The sequence below is a fragment of the Carica papaya genome, chromosome 8 (assembly GCF_054855325.1).
Source record: "Carica papaya isolate Zhongbai chromosome 8, ASM5485532v1, whole genome shotgun sequence".
In the NCBI taxonomy this organism is placed as follows: Eukaryota; Viridiplantae; Streptophyta; class Magnoliopsida; order Brassicales; family Caricaceae; genus Carica; species Carica papaya.
This window is the reverse complement of record NC_142316.1, coordinates 21,159,030-21,176,702: the sequence shown is the minus strand read 5'-3', so window position 1 is coordinate 21,176,702 and position 17,673 is coordinate 21,159,030. Positions and strand designations below refer to the sequence as shown.

The following is a 17,673-nucleotide window of genomic DNA, read 5'->3' as shown; positions in this document are numbered from 1 at the left end:
CAATTAACTGCGGATTTCTGAGGGGATCCAATGCATTTGTGCTGGTATGATCGCACCTGTTTCATTTCGCGCTGCAAATACATACACTCCTTCTCCTTCCCTCCCCCTTCCCGTTACTTGTTTCCTTGTGCGTTCACACTGCACCTCTATTTCTTGTTATAATATCAATTAAAATGCCCCTGCTTCTTAACTCAAATTTGCGTATAAACCAGCGGACCATAGCTCCAGTCACGTGTAACGTCGAACGACCCGTCTAAAAAAAATTGGTGCGACACGAGTACTTCCCAAGAGGTCACCCATCCGAGTACTACTCTCGCCCAAGCAAACTTAACTGCGGAGTTCTGATGGGATCCGGTGCATTAGTGCTGGTATAATCGTACCTGTTTAATTTCGCGCTGCAAATACATACACTCTTTCTCCTTTCTTCCCCCTCCCATCATTTGTTTGCTTGTGCGTGCACACTGCACCTCCCGTTCTCGTTCAAATATCAAGTAAAATTCCACAGCACCGTGACTCACAGTTGCGAATAAACTTGCGGACCATAATTCAAGTCGCTCGTAACGTCGATAGAATCATTTGCAAAAAAATGGGTGCAACACGAGGACTTCCCAAGAAAATGGGTGAAATATAATGACTTCGCAGGAGGTCACCCATCCTAGTACTACTCTCGCCCAAGCACCCTTAACTTGCGGAGTTCTGATAGAATCCGTTGCATTAGTTCTGGTCTGATCGCTCATGTTTCATTCTGCGCTGCAAATACATACACTCTTTCTCCTTCCATCCCCCTCCCGTCATTTATTTCCTTATGCGTGCACTCTGCATCTCTCCTTTTCGTTCTAATATCAAGTAAAATGCATCGGCACCGTTACTCACTTTTGCGAATGAACCAGCGGATCATAATTCAATTCGCGCGTAACGTCGAACGACCCATCCGAAAAAAATGGGTGCAACACGAGGACTTCCCAGGAGGTCACCCATCCGAGTACCACTCTCGCCCAAGCACACTTAACTGCGGAGTTCAGATCCGGTGCATTAGTGCTGGTATAATCGCACCTGTTTAATTTTGCGCTACAAATACATACACTCCTTCTCCTTTCTTCCCCCTCACGTCATTTGTTTCCTGGTGAGTTCACACTTCACCTCTCCTTCTCGTTCTAATATCAATTAAAATGCCCCTGCGTCCTGACTCACATTTGCGTATAAACAAGCGGATCATAGTTCCACTCGCGCGTAACGTCGAACGACCCATCTGAAAAAAAAATTGGTGCAACACGAGAACTTCCCAAGAGGTAACCCATCCTTGTACTACTTTCGTTAAAGCACACTTAACTGCAGAGTTCTGATAGGATCCGGTGCATTTGTGCTGGTATGATCGCGCCTGTTTCATTTGGTGCTGAAAATACATACACTCCTTCTCCTTCCCTACCCCCTCCCATCTTTTGTTTCCTTGTGCGTTCACACTGCACCTCTCCTTCTTGTTCTAATATCGATTAAAATGCCCCTGCTTCTTGACTCACATTTGCATATAAACTAGGAGACCATTGCTCCAGTCGTGCGTAACGTCGAACGACCTGAGTGAAAAAAATTAGTTCCACACGACGACTTTCCAGGAGGTCACCCATCCGAGTACTACTCTCGCCCAAGCACACTTAACTGCGGAGTTCTAATGGGATTCGGTGCATTAGTGCTGGTATGATTGCACCAGTTTAATTTCGCGCTGCAAATACATACACTCTTTCTCCTTTCTTCCCCCTCCCATCATTTGTTTGCTTGTGCGTGCGCACTGCACCTCCCGTTCTCGTTCAAATATCAAGTTAAATGCCACGGCGCCGTGACTCACATTTGCGTATAAACCTGCGGACCATAATTCAAGTCGCGTGTAACGTTGAAAGAATCATCTGCAAAAAAATGGGTGCAACATGAGGACTTCCCAAGAAAATAGGTGAAATATAAGGACTTCGCAGGAGGTCACCAATCCGAGTACCACTCTCACCCAAACACACTTAACTGCGGAGTTCAGATCCGGTGCATTAGTGCTGGTATGATCGCACCTATTTAATTTCGCGCTGCAAATACATACACTCCTTTTCTTTTCTTCCCCCTCCCATCATTTGTTTCCTGGTGCGTTCACACTTCACCTCTCCTTCTCGTTCTAATATTAATTAAAATGCCCCTGCGTCTTGACTCACATTTGTGTATAAATCAGTGGACCATAGTTCCAGTCGCGGGTAACATCGAACGACCCATCTGAAAAAAAAATGGGTGCAACAAGAGAACTTTCCAGGAGGTAACCCATCCTTGTACTACTTTCGCCAAAGCACAATTAACTGCGGAGTTCTGATGGGAACTAGTGCATTTGTGCTGGTGTGATCGCACTTGTTTCATTTCGTGCTGAAAATACATACACTCCTTCTTCCCTCCCCCCTCCCATCATTTGTTTCCTTGTGCGTTCACACTACACCTCTCCTTCTCGTTCTAATATCAATTAAAATGCCCCTTCTTCTTGACTCACATTTGCGTATAAACCAGCGGACCATAGCTCCAGTCGCACGTAACGTCAAACGACCCGTCTGAAAAATAATTGGTGCAACACGAGGACTTCCCAGGAGGTCACCCATCTGTGTTCTACTCTCGCTCAAACACACTTAACTGCGGAGTTCTGATGGGATCAGGTGCTTTAGTGCTGGTATAATCGCATCAATTTAATTTTCCGCTGCAAATACATACACTCTTTCTCCTTTCTTACCCCCCGCCCCCGTCATTTTTTTCCTTTTCCGTGCGCACTGCACCTCCCGTTCTCGTTCAAATATCAAGTAAAATGCCACGGCGTCGTGACTCACATTTGCGAATAAACCTGCGGACCACAATTCAAGTCGCGTGTAACGTCGAAAGAATCATCTGTAAAAAATTGGGTGTAACACGAGGACTTCCCAAGAAAATGGGTGAAATATAAGGACTTCGCAGGAGGTCACCCATCCTAGTACTACTCTCGCCCAAGCACCCTTAACTTGAGGAGTTCAGATAGAATATGTTGCGTTAGTGCTGGTATGATCGCTCATGTTTCATTTTGCGCTGCAAATACATACACTCTTTCTCCTTCCATCCCTCCTCCCTTCATTTGTTTCCTTGTGCGTCCACTCTGCATCTCTCCTTCTCGTTCAAATATCAAATAACATGCCCCGGCACCGTGACTCACCTTTCCGAATGAACCAGCGGTTCATAATTCCATTCGCGCTTAACGTCGAACAACCCATCCGGAAAAAAATGGGTGCAACACGAGGACTTCCTAAGAAGTCACCCATCTGAGTACTACTCTCGCCCAAGCACACTTAAATGCAGAGTTCTGATGGGATCTAGGGCATTAGTGCTGGTATGATCGCACCTGTTTAATTGCGCGCTGCAAATACATACACTCCTTCTCATTTCTTCCCAAGAAAATGGGTGAAATATAAGGACTTCGCAGGAGGTCACCCATCGTAGTACTACTCTCGCCCAAGCACTCTTAACTTGCAGAGTTCTAATTGAATCTGTTGCATTAGTGCTGGTATGATCGCTCATGTTTCATTCTCCGCTGCAAATACATACACTCTTTCTCCTTCCATTCCCCCTCCCGTCATTTGTTTCCTTGTTCGTGTACTCTGCATCTCTCATTCTCGTTTTAATATCAAGTAAAATGCCCCGGCACCATGACTCACCTTTTCGAATGAACCAGCGGTTCATAATTCCATTCACGCATAACGTCGAACGACCCATCCGAAAAAATATAGGTGCAACACGAGGACTTCCCAGGAGGTAACACATCCTTGTACTACTTTCGCCAAAGCACACTTAACTACGGAGTTCTGATAGGATCTGGTGCATTAGTGCTGGTATGATTGCACCTGTTTAATTGTGCGCTGCAAATACATACACTCCTTCTCTTTTCTTCCTAAGAAAATGGGTGAAATGTAAGGACTTCGCAGGAGGTCACCCATTGTAGTACTACTCTCGCCCAAGAACCCTTAACTAGCAGAGTTCTGATAGAATCCATTACATTAGCGCTGGTATGATCGCTTAAATACATACACTCCTTCTCCTTTCTTCCCCCTCCCGTCATTTGTTTCCTGGTGCGTTCACACTTCGCCTCTCCATCTCGTTCTAATATCAATTAAAATGCCCCTGCATCTTGACTCACATTTACGTATAAACCATTGGACCATAGATTCAGTTGCGCGTAACATCGAACGACCCATCTGAAAAAAAAATGGATGCAACACGAGAACTTCCCAGGAGGTAACCCATCCTTGTACTAATTTCGCCAAAGCACACTTAACTGCAGAGTTCTGATGGGATCTGGTGCATTAGTGCTGGCATGATCGCACAAGTTTAATTTCACGCTGCAAATACATACACTCCTTCTCCTTTCTTCCCCCTCCCGTCATTTGTTTCCTTGTGCGTGCGCACTGCACCTCCCGTTCTCGTTCTAATTTCAAGTAAAATACTACGGTGCCATGACTCACATTTGTGAATAAACCTGCGGACCATATATCAAGTTGCACGTAACGTCGAAAGAATCAATTGCAAAAAAATGGGTGCAACACGAGGACTTCCCAAGAAAATGGGTGAAATATAAGGACTTCGCAGGAGGTCACCCATCCTAGTACTACTCTCGCCCAAACACCCTTAACCGCGGAGTTCTGATAGAATCCGTCGCATTAGTGCTGGTATGATCGCTCATGTTTCATTCTGCGCTGCAAATACATACACTCTTTCTCCTTCCATCCCCCCTCCCGTCATTTGGTTCCTTGTGCGTGCACTCTGCATCTCTCCTTCTCCTTCTAATATCAAGTAAAATGTCCCGGCACCGTGACTCACCTTTGCGAATGAACCAGCTGTTCATAATTCCATTCGCGCGTAACGTTGAACGATCCATCAGAAAAAAAATGGGTGCAACACGAGGACTTCCCAGGAGATCACCCATCCAAGTACTACTCTCGCCCAAGCACACTTAACTGCGGAGTTCTGATGGGAAGCGGTGCATTAGTGCTAGTATGATCACTCCTGTTTCATTTCGCGCTGCAAATACATACACTCCTTCTCCTTTCTTCCCCCTCCCGTCATTTGTTTCCTGTTGCGTTCACACTTCACCTCTCCTTCTCGTTCTAATATAAATTAAAATACCCCTGCGTCTTGACTCACATTTGCGTATAAACCAACGGACCATAGTTCCAGTCGCGCGTAACGTTGAACGACCTATCCGAAAAAAATGGGTGCAACACGAGGACTTCTCAGGAGGTCACCCATCCGAGTACTACTCTCGCCCAAGCACACTTAATTGCAGAGTTCAGATTCGGTGCATTAGTGCTAGTATGATCGCACCTGTTTCATTTCGCGCTGCAAATACATACACTCCTTTTCCTTTCTTCCCGCTCCCGTCATTTGTTTCTTTGTGTGTGCGCACTGCACCTCTTATTCTCGCTCAAATATTAAGTAAAATGCCACGGCGCCGTGACTCACATTTGCGTATAAAGCAGCGGACCATAGTTCCAGTCGCGCGTAACGTCGAACGACCCATCTGAAAAAAAAATGGTGGAACACGAGAACTTCCCAAGAAAATGGGTGAAATATAAGGACTTCGCAGGAGGTCACCCATCCTAGTACTACTCTCGCCCAAGCATCCTTAACTTGCGGAGTTCTATTAAAATACGTTGCATTAGTGCTGGTATGATCACTCCTGTTTAATTCTGCGCTGCAAATACATACACTCTTTCTCATTCCATCCCCCCTCCCGTCATTTGTTTCCATGTGCGTGCACTTTGCATCTCTCCTTCTCGTTCTAATATCAAGCAAAATGTCCCGGCACCGAGGCACACCTTTGCGAATGAACCAGCGGTTCATAATTCCATTCACGCGTAACGTCGAACGACCCATTCGAAAAAGAATGGGTACAACACGAGGACTTCCCAAGAGGTCACCCATCCGAGTACTACTATCGCTCAAGCACACTTAGCTGCGGAGTTCTGATGAGATCTGGTGTATTAGTGCTGCTATGATCACAACTGTTTCATTTCGCGCTGGAAATACATACACTCCTTCTCATTTCTTCTCCCTCCATTCATTTTTTTCCTGGTGCGTTCTCACTTCACCTCTCCTTCTCGTTCTAATATCAATTAAAATGCCCCTGCATCTCGACTCATATTTGCGTATAAACTAGTGGACTATAGTTCCAGTCGCACGTAACATCGAATGACCCATCTGAAAAAAAAATGGATGCAACACGAGAAATTCCCAGGAGGTAACCCATCCTTGTACTACTTTCGCCAAAGTACACTTAACTGCAGAGTTCTGATGGGATCCGGTGCATTAGTGCTGGTACGCACCAGTTTAATTTCACGCTGCAAATACATACACTCCTTCTCCTTTCTTCCCCCTCCCGTCATTTGTTTCCTGTTGAGTTCACACTTCACCTCTCCTTCTCGTTCTAATATAAATTAAAATGCCCCTGCGTCTTGACTCACATTTGCGTATAACCAGCGGACCATAGTTCCAGTTGCGCATAACATTGAAAGACCTATCCGAAAAAAATGGGTGCAACACGAGGACTTCCCAGGAGGTCACCCATCCAAGTACTACTCTCGCCCAAGCACACTTAACTGCGGAGTTCTGATGGGATCCGGTGCATTAGTGTTAGTATGATCGCACCTATTTAATTTTGCGTTGCAAATACATACAGTCCTTCTCCTTTCTTCCCCCTCCCGTCATTTGTTTGCTTCTGCGTGCACACTGCACCTCCCATTCTCGTTCAAATATCAAGTAAAATGTCATGGCAAAGTGACTCACATTTGCGAATAAACCGGCGGACCATAATTCAAGTCGCGCGTAACGTCGAAAGAATCATTTATGCAAAAAAAATAGGTGCAACACGAGGACTTACCAATAAAATAGGTGAAATATAAGGACTTCGTAGGAGGTCACCCATCCTAGTACTTCTCTCACCCAAGCACCCTTAACTGTGTAGTTCTGATAGAATCCGTTGCATTAGTGCTTGTATGATCCCTCATGTTTCATTCTGCGCTGCAAATATATACACTCTTTCTCCTTTCATCCCCCCTCCCGTCATTTGTTTCCTTGTGCGTGCACTCTACATCTCTCCTTCTCGTTCTAATATCAAATAAAATACCCCGGCACCGTGACTCACCTTTGCGAATGAACCAGCGGTTCATAATTCAATTCGCGCGTAACGTCGAACGACCTATCCGAAAAAAAATGGGTGCAACACGAGGACTTCCCAGGAAGTCAACCATCCGAGTACTACTCTCGCCCAAGCACACTTAACTGCGGAGTTCTGATGGGATCCGGTGCATTAGTGCTGGTATGATTGCACCTGTTTCATTTCGCATTGCAAATACATACACTCCTTCTCCTTTCTTCCCCCTCCCGTCTTTTGTTTCCTGGTGCGTTCACACTTCACCTCTCTTTCTCGTTTTAATATCAATTTAAATGCCCCTGATTCTTGACTCACATTTGCGTATAAACCAGTGGACCATAGTTCCAGTCGCACATAACGTCAAATGACCCTTCTGAAAAAAAATTTGTGCGACACGAGTACTTCCCAGGAGGTTACCCATCCGAGTACTACTCTCGCACAAGTACACTTAACTGCGGAGTTCAGATCTGGTCCATTAGTGCTGGTATGATCGCACTTGTTTCATTTCACACTGCAAATACATACACTCCTTCTCCTTTCTTCCCCCCCCCCCCGTCATTTGTTTCCTGGAGCGTTCACACTTCACAACTCCTTCTCGTTCTAATATCAATTAAAATGCCCTTGCGTCTTGACTCACATTTGCGTATAAACCAGCGAACCATAGCTCCAGTCGCGCATAAAGTCGAACGGCCCATCTGAAAAAAAAATGGGTGCAACACGAGAACTTCCCAGGAGGTAACCCATCCTTGTACTACTTTCGCCAAAGTACACTTAACTGCGGAGTTCTTATGGGATCCAGTGAATTTGTGCTGGTATGATCGCACCTGTTTCATTTCGTGCTGAAAATATATACACTCCTTCTCCTTCCCTTCCCCCTCCCATCATTTGTTTCCTTGTGCGTTCACACTGCACCTCTCATTCTCGTTCTAGTATCGATTAAAATGCCCTAGCTTATTGACTCACATTTGCGTATAAACCAGCGGATCATAGCTCTAGTCGCGCGTAACTTCGAACAACCCCTCTGAAAAAAAAATAGTGCGACACAAGAACTTCCCAAGAGGTCACCCATCTGAGTACTACTCTCGCCCAAGCACACTTAACTGCGGAGTTCTGATGGGATCCGGTGCATTAGTGCTGGTATGATCACACTTGTTTAATTTCGCGCTGTAAATACATACACTCTTCCTTTCTTCCTCCTCCCGTCATTTGTTTCCTTGTCCGTGCGCACTGCACCTCCCGTTTTCGTTCAAATATCAAGTAAAATGCCACGGCGCCGTGACTCACATTTTTTAATAAACCTGCGGACCATAATTCAAGTCGCGCATAACGTCGAAAGAATCATCTGCAAAAAAATGGGTGAAATGTAAGGACTTCGCAGGAAGTCACCCATCCTAGTACTACTCTCACCCAAGCACCCTTAACTTGCGGAGTTCTGAAAGAATCCGTTGTATTAGTGCTGGTATGATCGCTCATGTTTCATTCTGCGCTGCAAATGCATACACTCTTTCTCCTTCCATCCCCCTCTCGTCATTTGTTTCCTTGTGCGTGCACTCTGCATTTCTCCATCTCGTTATAATATCAAGTAAAATGCCCCAGCACCGTGACTCACCTTTGCGAATGAACCAGCGGTTCATAATTCAATTCGCGCGTAACGTCGAACGACCCATATGAAAAATAATGGGTGCAACACGAGGACTTCCCAGGAGATCACCCATCCGAGTACTACTCTCGCCCAAGCACACTTAACTGCGGAGTTCTGATGGGATCCGATGCTTTAGTGCTGGTATGATCGCACCTGTTTAATTTCGCACTACAAATACATACTCTCTTTCTCCTTTCTTCCCCCTCCCGTCATTTGTTTCCTTGTGCGTGTGCACTGCAACTCCCGTTCTCGTTTAAATATAAAGTAAAATGCCACAGCGCCGGGACTAACATTTGATAATAAACCTGCAGACCATAATTCAAGTCGCGCGTAACGTCGAAAGAATCATCTGTAAAAAAATTGGTGCAACACGAGGACTTCCCAGGAGGTCACCCATCCGAGTACTACTTTCGCACAAACACACTTAATTGCAAAGTTCTAATAGGATCCGGTGAATTAGTGCTGGTATGATCGCATAGTTTTAATTTTGCGCTGCAAATACATACACTCCTTCTCCTTTCTTCCCCCTCCCGTCATTTGTTTCCTTGTGCGTGCACTGTACATCTCTCCTTCTCGTTCTAATATCAAGTAAAATGTCATGGAACCGTGACTCACCTTTGCGAATGAACCAACAGTTCATAATTTCATTCGCGCGTATCGTCGAACGACCCATCCGAAAAAAAATGGGTGCAACATGAGGACTTCCAAGGAGGTCACCCATCCGAGTACTACTCTCGCCCAAGCACACTTAACTGCGGAGTTCTAATGGGATCCGGTGCATTAGTGCAGGTATGATCGCACCGATTTACTTTTGCGCTGCAAATACATACACTCCTTCTCCTTTCTTCCCCCTCCCGTCATTTGTTTCCTTGTGCGTGCGCACTGCACCTCCCATTCCCGTTCTAATATCAAGTAAAATGCCACGACGCAGTGACTCACATTTGCGAATAAACCTGCGGACCATAATTCAAGTGGTGCGTAACGTCGAAAGAATCATCTGCAATAAAATGGGTGCAACACGAGGACTTCCCAAGAAAATGGGTGAAATATGAGGACTTTGCAGGAGGTCACCCATCCTAGTACTACTCTCGCCCAAGCACCCTTAACTTGCGGAGTTCTGATAGAATATGTTGCATTAGTGCTGGTATGATCGCTCATGTTTAATTCTGCGCTGCAAATACATACACTCTTTCTCCTTCCATCCCCTCTCCTGTCATTTGTTTCTTTATGCGTTCACACTTCACCTCTCCTTCTCATTCTAACATCATTTAAAATGCCCCTGCGTCTTGACTCACATTTGCGTATAAACCACCAGACCATAGTTCCAGTCGCGCGTAACGTCGAACGACCCATCTGAAAAAAAATGGGTGCAACACGAGAACTTCCAAAGAGGTAACACATCCTTGTACTACTTTCGCCAAAGCACACTTAACTGCGGAGTTCTGATGAGATCTGGTGCATTTGTGCTGGTATGATCGCACCTGTTTCATTTGGTGCTGAAAAGACATACACTCCTTCTCCTTCCCTCCCCCCTCCCATCATTTGTTTCCTTGTGCGGAGTTCTGATAGGATCCGGTGCATTAGTGCTGGTATGATCGCGCCAGTTTAATTTCGCGCTGCAAATACATACACTCCCTCTCCTTTCTTCCCCCTCCCGTCATTTGTTTCCTTGTGCGTGTGCACTGCGCCTCCCGTTCTCGTTCAAATATCAAGTAAAATGCCACGGTTCCGCGACTCACATTTGTGAATAAACCTGCGGACCATAATCAAGTCGCGCGTAACATCGAAAGAATCATCTGCAAAAAAATGGGTGCAACACGACGATTTTCTAAGAAAATGGGTGAAATATAAGGACTTCGCAGGAGGTCACCCATCCTAGTACTACTCTCGCCCAAACACTATTAACTTGCGGAGTTCTGATAGAATCCGTTGCATTAGTTCTGGTATGATCGCTCATGTTTCACTCTGCTCTGCAAATACATACACACTTTCTCCTTCCATCCCCACTCCCGTCATTTGTTTCCTTGTGTAGTGCACTCTGCATCTCTCCTTCTCATTCTAATATCAAGTAAAATACCCCGGCACCGTGACTCACCTTTGCGAATGAGCAGCGGTTCATAATTCCATTCGCGCGTAACGTCGAATGACCCATCTGAAAAAAAATGGTTGCAACACGAGAACTTCCTAGGAGGTAACCCATCCTTGTACTACTTTCGTCAAAGCACACTTAACTGCGGAGTTCTGATTGGATCAGGTGCATTTGTGCTGTTATGATCGCACCTGTTTCATTTCGCGCTGAAAATACATACAGTCCTTCTACTTCCCTCTCCCCTCCCGTCATTTGTTTCCTTGTGCGTTCACACTGCATCTCTTCTTCTCGTTATAATATCGATTAAAATGCCTCTGCTTCTTGACTCACATTTGCGTATAAACCAGCGGACCATAGTTCAAGTCGCGCATAACATCGAACAACAAGTCTGAAAAAAAATTAATGCGACACGAGGACATCCTAGGAGGTCACTCATCCGAGTACTACTCTCGCCCAAACAAACTTAACTGCGGAGTTCTGATGTAATCCGGTGCATTAGTGCTACTATGATCGCACCTGTTTAATTGCGTGCTGAAAATACATACACTCCTTCTCCTTTCTTCCCCCTCCCGTCATTTGTTTCCTTGTGCGTGCGCAGTGCACCTCCCGTTCTCGTTCAAATATCAAGTAAAATGCCACGGCGCCGTGACTCACATTTGCGAATAAACTTGCAGACCATAATCAAGTCGCGCGCAATGTCGAAAGAATCATCTTCAAAAAAATGGGTGCAACACGAGAACTTCCCAAGAAAATGGGTGAAATTTAAGGACTTCGCAGGAGGTCACCCATTCTAGTACTACTCTCGCCCAAGCACCCTTAACTTGCGGAGTTCTGATAGAATCCGTTGCATTAGTGCTGGTATGATCGCTCATGTTTCATTCTGCGCTGCAAATACATACACTCTTTCTCCTTCCATCCCCCCTCCCGTTATTTATTTCCTTGTGTGTGCAATCTGCATCTCTCATTCTCGTTCTAATATCAAGTAAAATGCCCCAGCACCGTGACTCACCTTTGCGAATGAACCAACGGTTCATAATTCCAGTGGCGCGTAACGTTGAACGACCTATCCGAAAAAAATGGGTGCAACACGAGGACTTCCCAGGAGGTCACCCATCCGAGTACTACTCTCGCCCAAGCACGCTTAACTGCAGAGTTCTGATGGGATCCGGTGCTTTAGTGAATGTATGATCGCACCTGTTTAATTCTGCGCTGCAAATACATACATTCCTTCTCCTCTATTCCCCCTCCCGTCATTGTTTCCTTGTGCGTGCACACTGTACCTCCCATTCTCGTTCAAATATCAAGTAAAATGAAACAGCGCCGTGACTCACATTTGCGAATAAACCTGCGGACCACAATCCAAGTCGCGCGTAACGTCAAAAGAATCATCTGCAAAAAAATGGGTGCAACACGAGGACTTCCCAAGAAAATGGGTGAAATATAAAGACTTCGCAGGAGGTCACCCATCCTAGTACTACTCTCGCCCAAGCACCCATAACTTGCAGAGTTTTGATAGAATCCGTTGCATTAGTTCTGGTATGATCGCTCTTGTTTCATTCTGCGCTGCAAATACATACACATTTTCTCCTTCCATCCCCCCTCCCGTCATTTGTTTCCTTGCACGTGCACTCTGCATCTCTCCTTCTCATTCTAATATAAAGTAAAATGCCCCGGCACCGTGACTCACCTTTTCGAATGAACCAGTGTTTCGTAATTCGATTCGTTCACAATGTCGAACAACCCATCCGAAAAAAATATGCGCAACACGACGACTTCCCAGGAGGTCACCCATCCGAGTACTACTCTCGCCCAAGCACACTTAACTGTGGAGTTTCTTATGGGATCGGGTGCATTAGGGCTGGTATGATCGCACTTATTTAATTTCGCGTTGCAAATACATACACTCCTTCTCCTTTCTTCCCCCTCCCGTCATTTGTTTCCTTGTGCGTGCGCACTGCACCTCCCATTCTCGTTATAATATCAAGTTAAATGTCACGGCGCCATGACTCACATTTGCGAATAAACCTGCGGACCATAATTCAAGTCGCGCGTAATGTTGAAATAATCATCTGCAAAAAAATGGGTGCAACACGAGGACTTCCCAAGAAAATGGGTGAAATATAAGGACTTCGCAGGAGGTCACCCATCCTAGTACTACTCTCGCCCAAGCACCCTTAACTTGCGGAGTTCTGATAGAATCCGTTGCATTAGTGCTGGTATGATCGCTCATGTTTCATTCTGCGCTGCAAATACATACACTATTTCTCCTTCCATCCCCCCTCCCGTCATTTGTTTCTTTGTGCATGCACTCTGCATCACTCCTTCTCGTTCTAATATCAAGTAAAATGCCCCGGCACTGTGACTCACCTTTGCGAATGAACAAGCGGTTCATAATTCCATTCGCGCATAACGTCGAACGACCCATCCGAAAAAAAATGGGTGTAACACAAGAACTTTCGAAGAGGTCACCCATCCGAATACTACTCTCGTCCAAGCACACTTAATTGCGGAGTTCTTATGGGATACGATGAATTAGTGCTGGTATGATCGCACCTGTTTCTTTTTGCGCCGCAAATAAATACACTCCTCCTTTCTTCCCCTTCCCGTCATTTGTTTCCTGGTGCTTTCACACTTCACCTCTCCTTCTCGTTCTAATATCAATTAAAATGCCCCTGTGTCTTGACTCACATTTGCGTATAAACCAGCAGACCATAGTTCCAGTCACGTGTAACGTCGAACGACCCATCTGAAAAAAAATTTGTACGACACGAGGACTTCCCAGGAGATCACCCATCCAAGTACTACTCTCGCCCAAGCACACTTAACTGCGGCGTTCTTATGGGATCCGGTGCTTTAGTGCTGGTATGATCGCACATGATTAATTTAGCGCTGCAAATACATACACTTCTTCTCCTTTCTTCCCCGTCCCGTTATTTGTTTCCTTGTGCGTGCGCTCTGCACCTCTCGTTCTCGTTCAAATATCAAGTAAAATGCCACGGCGCCGTGACTCACATTTGTGAATGAACCTACGGACCATAATTCAAGTCGCGCGTAACGTTGAAAGAATCATCTGCAAAGAAATGGGTGAAATATGAGGACTTCGCAGGAGGTCACCCATCCTAGTACTACTCTCGCCCAAGCACCCTTAACTTGCAGAGTTCTGATAGAATCCGTTGCATTAGTGCTGATATGATCGCTCATGTTTCATTCTGCGCTGTAAATACATACACTTTTCCCATTCCATCCCCCCTCCCGTCATTTGTTTCCTTGTGCGTGCGCACTGCACCTCCTGTTCTCGTTCAAATATCAAGTAAAATGCCACGGCACAGTGACTCACATTTGCAAATAAACATGCGGACCATAATTCAAGTCGCGCGTAACGTCGAAAGAATTATCTGCAAGAAAATGGGTGCAACACGAGGACTTCCCAAGAAAATGGGTGAAATATAAGGACTTAGCAGGAGGTCACCCATCCTAGTACTACTCTCGCCCAAGCACACTTAACTGCGTAGTTTTGATGGGATCCGGTGCATTAGTGCTTGTATGATCGCACCTGTTTAATTTTGCGCTGTAAATAGATACATTCCTTCTCCTTTCTTCCCTCTCGCATCATTTGTTTACTTGTGCGTGCGCACTACACCTCTCGTTCTCGTTCAAATATCAAGTAAAATGCCACGGCTCCGTGACTCACATTTGCGAATAAATCTGCGGACTATAATTCAAGTCGCGCGTAATGTCGAAAGAATCATCTGCAAAAAAATGGGTGAAACACAAGGAGTTCCCAAGAAAATGAGCGAAATATAAGGACTTCGCAGGAGGTCACCCATCCTAGACTCTCGCCCAAGCACCCTTAACTTGCGGAGTTCTGATAGAATCCGTTGCATTAGTGCTGGTGTGGTCGCTCATGTTTCATTCTGCACTGCAAATACATACACTCTTTCTCCTTCCATCCCCACTCCCGTCATTTGTTTCCTTGTGCGTGCACTCTGCATCTCTCCTTCTCGTTCTAATATCAAGAAAAATGCCCCGGCACTGTGACTCACCTTTGCGAATGAACCAACGGTTCATAATTCCATTCGCGCGTTATGTCGAACGACCCATCCGAAAAAAAATTGGTGCACCACGAGGACTTCCCAGGAGGTCACCCATCCGAGTAATACTCTCGCCAAAGCACATTTAACTATCGAGTTCTGATAGGATCTGGTGAATAAGTGCTGGTATGATCGCACATGTTTCATTTCGCGCTGCAAATACATACACACCTTCTCCTTCCCTCCCCCCTCCCGTCATTTGTTTCCTTGTGCGTTCACACTGCTCCTCTCCTTCTCGTTCTAATATCAAGTAAAATGCCCCGGCACCGTGACTCACCTTTGCGAATGAACCATCGTTTCATAATTAGATTCATGGGCAACGTCGAACGACCCATCCAAAAAAAAATGGGTACAACACAAGGACTTCCCAAGAGGTCACCCATCCGAATACTACTCTCGCCCAAGCATACTTAACTGCGGAGTTCTGATGGGATCCGGTGCATTAATGCTGGTATGATCGCACCTGATTAATGTCACGCTGCAAATACATTCACTCATTCTCCTTTCTTCCCCCTCCTATCATTTGTTTCCTGGTGCGTTCACACTTCACATCTCTTTCTCGTTCTAATATCAATTAAAATGCCCCTGTGTCTTTACTCACATTTGCGAATAAACCTGCGGACTATGATTCAAGTCGCGCGTAACGTTGAAAGAATCATCTGCAAAAAAATGGGTGAAATATAAGGACTTCGCAGGAGGTCACCCATCCTAGTACTACTCTCGCCCAAGCACCCTTATCTTGCGGAGTTCTAATAGAATCCGTTGCATTAGTTCTTGTATGATCGCTCATGTTTCATTCTGCGCTGCAAATACATACACTCTTTCTCCTTCCATCCCCCTCCCGTCATTTGTTTCCTTGTGCGTGCACTCTACATCTCTCATTCTCGTTCTAATATCAAGTAAAATGTCCCGGCACCGTAACTCATCTTTGCGAATGAACCAGCGGTTCATAATTCCATTCGAGCGTAACATCGAACGACCCATTCGAAAAAAAATGCGTGCAACAGGAGGACTTCCCAGGAGGTCACGCATCCGAGTACTACTCTCTCCCAAGAGCACTTAACTCCGGAGTTCTGATGGGATCCGGTGCATTAGTGCTGGTATGATCGCACCTGATTAATTTCGCGCTGCAAATACATTCACTCCTTCTCCTTCCTTTCCCCTCTCGTCATTTGTTTCCTTGTGCGTGCACACTGCACCTCCCGTTCTCGTTCAAATATCAAGTAAAATGCCACGGCGCCGTGATTCACATTTGTAAATTAACTTGCAGACCATAATTCAAGTCGCCCATTCCCAAGAAAATGGGTGAAATATAAGGACTTCGCAGGAAGTCACCCATCCTAGTACTACTCTCGCCCAAGCACCCTTAACTTGCAGAGTTTTGATAAAATCTGTTGCATTAGTGCTGGTATGATCGCTCACGTTTCATTCTGCCCTGCAAATACATACACTCTTTCTCCTTCCATACTCCCTCCTGTCATTTGTTTATGCGTGCACTCTGCATCTCTCATTCTCGGTCTAATATCAAATAAAATGCCCCGGAACCTTGACTCACTTTTGCGAATGAACCAGCAGTTCATAATTCCATTCGCGCGTAACGTCGAACGACCCATTTGAAAAAAAATGGGTGCAACACGAGAACTTCCCAGGAGGTCACCCATCCGAGTACTACTCTCGATGAAGCACACTTAACTGCGGAGTTTTGATGGGATCCGGTGCATTAGTGCTAGTATGATTACACCTGTTTCATTTCACGTTGCGAATACATACACTCCTTCTCATTTCTTCCCCCTCCCGTCTTTTGTTTACTGGTGCGTTCACACTTCACCTCTCCTTCTCGTTCTAAAATCAAGTAAAAGGCCCCAGCACCGTGACTCACATTTGCGTATAAACCAGTAGACCATAATTCTATTCGCGCGTAACGTCGAACGACCCATCCGAAAAAAAAGGGGTGCAACACGAGGACTTTCCAAGAGGTCACGCATCCGAGTACTACTCTCGTCAAAGCACAATTAACTGCAGAGTTCTAATGGGATCCTGTGCTTTAGTGCTGGAATGATCGCAGCTGTTTAGTTTCGCATTGCAAATACATACACTCCTTCTCCTTTCTTCCCCCTCCCGTCATTTGTTTCCTTGTGCGTGCGCACTGCACCTCCCGTTCTCGTTCAAATATCAAGTAAAATCTCACGGCGCCGTGACTCACATTTACAAATAAACCTGCGGACCATAATTCAAGTCACGCGCAACGTCGAAAGAATCATCTGTAAAAAAATAGGTGCAACACGAGAACTTTCCAAGAAAATGGATGAAATATAAGGACTTCGCAGGAGGTCACCAATCCTAGTACTACTCTCGCCCAAGCACCCTTAACTTGCAGAGTTCTGATAGAATCCGTTACATTAGTTCTGGTGCGTTCACATTTCACCTCTCCTTCTCGTTCTAAAATCAAGTAAAATGCCCCGGCACCGTGACTCACCTTTGCGAATGAACAAGCGGTTCATAATTCTATTCGCGCGTAACGTCGAACGACCCATCCGAAAAAAAATGGGTGCAACACGAGGACTTCCCAAAAGGTCACGCATCCGAGTACTACTGTCGCCTAAGCACACTTAACTGCGGAGTTCTAATGGGATCCGGTGCTTTAGTGCTGGAATGATCGCACCTG

The 17,673-nt window shown here is 45.6% G+C and overlaps 4 non-coding genes and 21 pseudogenes across 4 annotated transcripts; all 25 read right to left on the bottom strand.

Annotated features, from left to right (window-relative positions):
- Positions 1-263: 263 nt before the first annotated feature.
- On the bottom strand, positions 264-382 carry LOC148251434 (5S ribosomal RNA; annotated as a pseudogene).
- A 559-nt stretch (positions 383-941) lies between these two features.
- LOC148251433 (5S ribosomal RNA) lies at positions 942-1,055 on the bottom strand (annotated as a pseudogene).
- A 206-nt stretch (positions 1,056-1,261) lies between these two features.
- On the bottom strand, positions 1,262-1,380 carry LOC148251432 (5S ribosomal RNA; annotated as a pseudogene).
- Positions 1,381-1,585: 205 nt separating this feature from the next.
- On the bottom strand, positions 1,586-1,704 carry LOC148251431 (5S ribosomal RNA; annotated as a pseudogene).
- An 877-nt stretch (positions 1,705-2,581) lies between these two features.
- Positions 2,582-2,700, bottom strand: LOC148251430 (5S ribosomal RNA; annotated as a pseudogene).
- A 565-nt stretch (positions 2,701-3,265) lies between these two features.
- Positions 3,266-3,384, bottom strand: LOC148251429 (5S ribosomal RNA; annotated as a pseudogene).
- A 380-nt stretch (positions 3,385-3,764) lies between these two features.
- Positions 3,765-3,883, bottom strand: LOC148251428 (5S ribosomal RNA; annotated as a pseudogene).
- Positions 3,884-4,244: 361 nt separating this feature from the next.
- Positions 4,245-4,363, bottom strand: LOC148251427 (5S ribosomal RNA; annotated as a pseudogene).
- Positions 4,364-4,923: 560 nt separating this feature from the next.
- LOC148251426 (5S ribosomal RNA) lies at positions 4,924-5,042 on the bottom strand (annotated as a pseudogene).
- Positions 5,043-5,246: 204 nt separating this feature from the next.
- LOC148251425 (5S ribosomal RNA) lies at positions 5,247-5,360 on the bottom strand (annotated as a pseudogene).
- Positions 5,361-5,921: 561 nt separating this feature from the next.
- Positions 5,922-6,040, bottom strand: LOC148251424 (5S ribosomal RNA; annotated as a pseudogene).
- Positions 6,041-6,564: 524 nt separating this feature from the next.
- LOC148251423 (5S ribosomal RNA) lies at positions 6,565-6,683 on the bottom strand. The gene has a single exon (XR_015815169.1). It is a non-coding gene; the product is annotated as a 5S ribosomal RNA (ribosomal RNA).
- A 563-nt stretch (positions 6,684-7,246) lies between these two features.
- Positions 7,247-7,365, bottom strand: LOC148251422 (5S ribosomal RNA). Its single transcript, XR_015815559.1, has one exon. It is a non-coding gene; the product is annotated as a 5S ribosomal RNA (ribosomal RNA).
- A 528-nt stretch (positions 7,366-7,893) lies between these two features.
- Positions 7,894-8,012, bottom strand: LOC148251421 (5S ribosomal RNA; annotated as a pseudogene).
- Positions 8,013-8,218: 206 nt separating this feature from the next.
- Positions 8,219-8,337, bottom strand: LOC148251420 (5S ribosomal RNA). Its single transcript, XR_015815841.1, has one exon. It is a non-coding gene; the product is annotated as a 5S ribosomal RNA (ribosomal RNA).
- Positions 8,338-8,864: 527 nt separating this feature from the next.
- Positions 8,865-8,983, bottom strand: LOC148251419 (5S ribosomal RNA). Its single transcript, XR_015815228.1, has one exon. It is a non-coding gene; the product is annotated as a 5S ribosomal RNA (ribosomal RNA).
- Positions 8,984-9,512: 529 nt separating this feature from the next.
- Positions 9,513-9,631, bottom strand: LOC148251418 (5S ribosomal RNA; annotated as a pseudogene).
- Positions 9,632-10,192: 561 nt separating this feature from the next.
- LOC148251417 (5S ribosomal RNA) lies at positions 10,193-10,311 on the bottom strand (annotated as a pseudogene).
- Positions 10,312-11,994: 1,683 nt separating this feature from the next.
- On the bottom strand, positions 11,995-12,113 carry LOC148251416 (5S ribosomal RNA; annotated as a pseudogene).
- A 559-nt stretch (positions 12,114-12,672) lies between these two features.
- Positions 12,673-12,792, bottom strand: LOC148251415 (5S ribosomal RNA; annotated as a pseudogene).
- An 882-nt stretch (positions 12,793-13,674) lies between these two features.
- LOC148251414 (5S ribosomal RNA) lies at positions 13,675-13,793 on the bottom strand (annotated as a pseudogene).
- A 1,561-nt stretch (positions 13,794-15,354) lies between these two features.
- LOC148251413 (5S ribosomal RNA) lies at positions 15,355-15,473 on the bottom strand (annotated as a pseudogene).
- Positions 15,474-16,003: 530 nt separating this feature from the next.
- LOC148251412 (5S ribosomal RNA) lies at positions 16,004-16,122 on the bottom strand (annotated as a pseudogene).
- A 510-nt stretch (positions 16,123-16,632) lies between these two features.
- On the bottom strand, positions 16,633-16,751 carry LOC148251411 (5S ribosomal RNA; annotated as a pseudogene).
- An 802-nt stretch (positions 16,752-17,553) lies between these two features.
- Positions 17,554-17,672, bottom strand: LOC148251410 (5S ribosomal RNA; annotated as a pseudogene).
- Position 17,673: the final 1 nt, after the last annotated feature.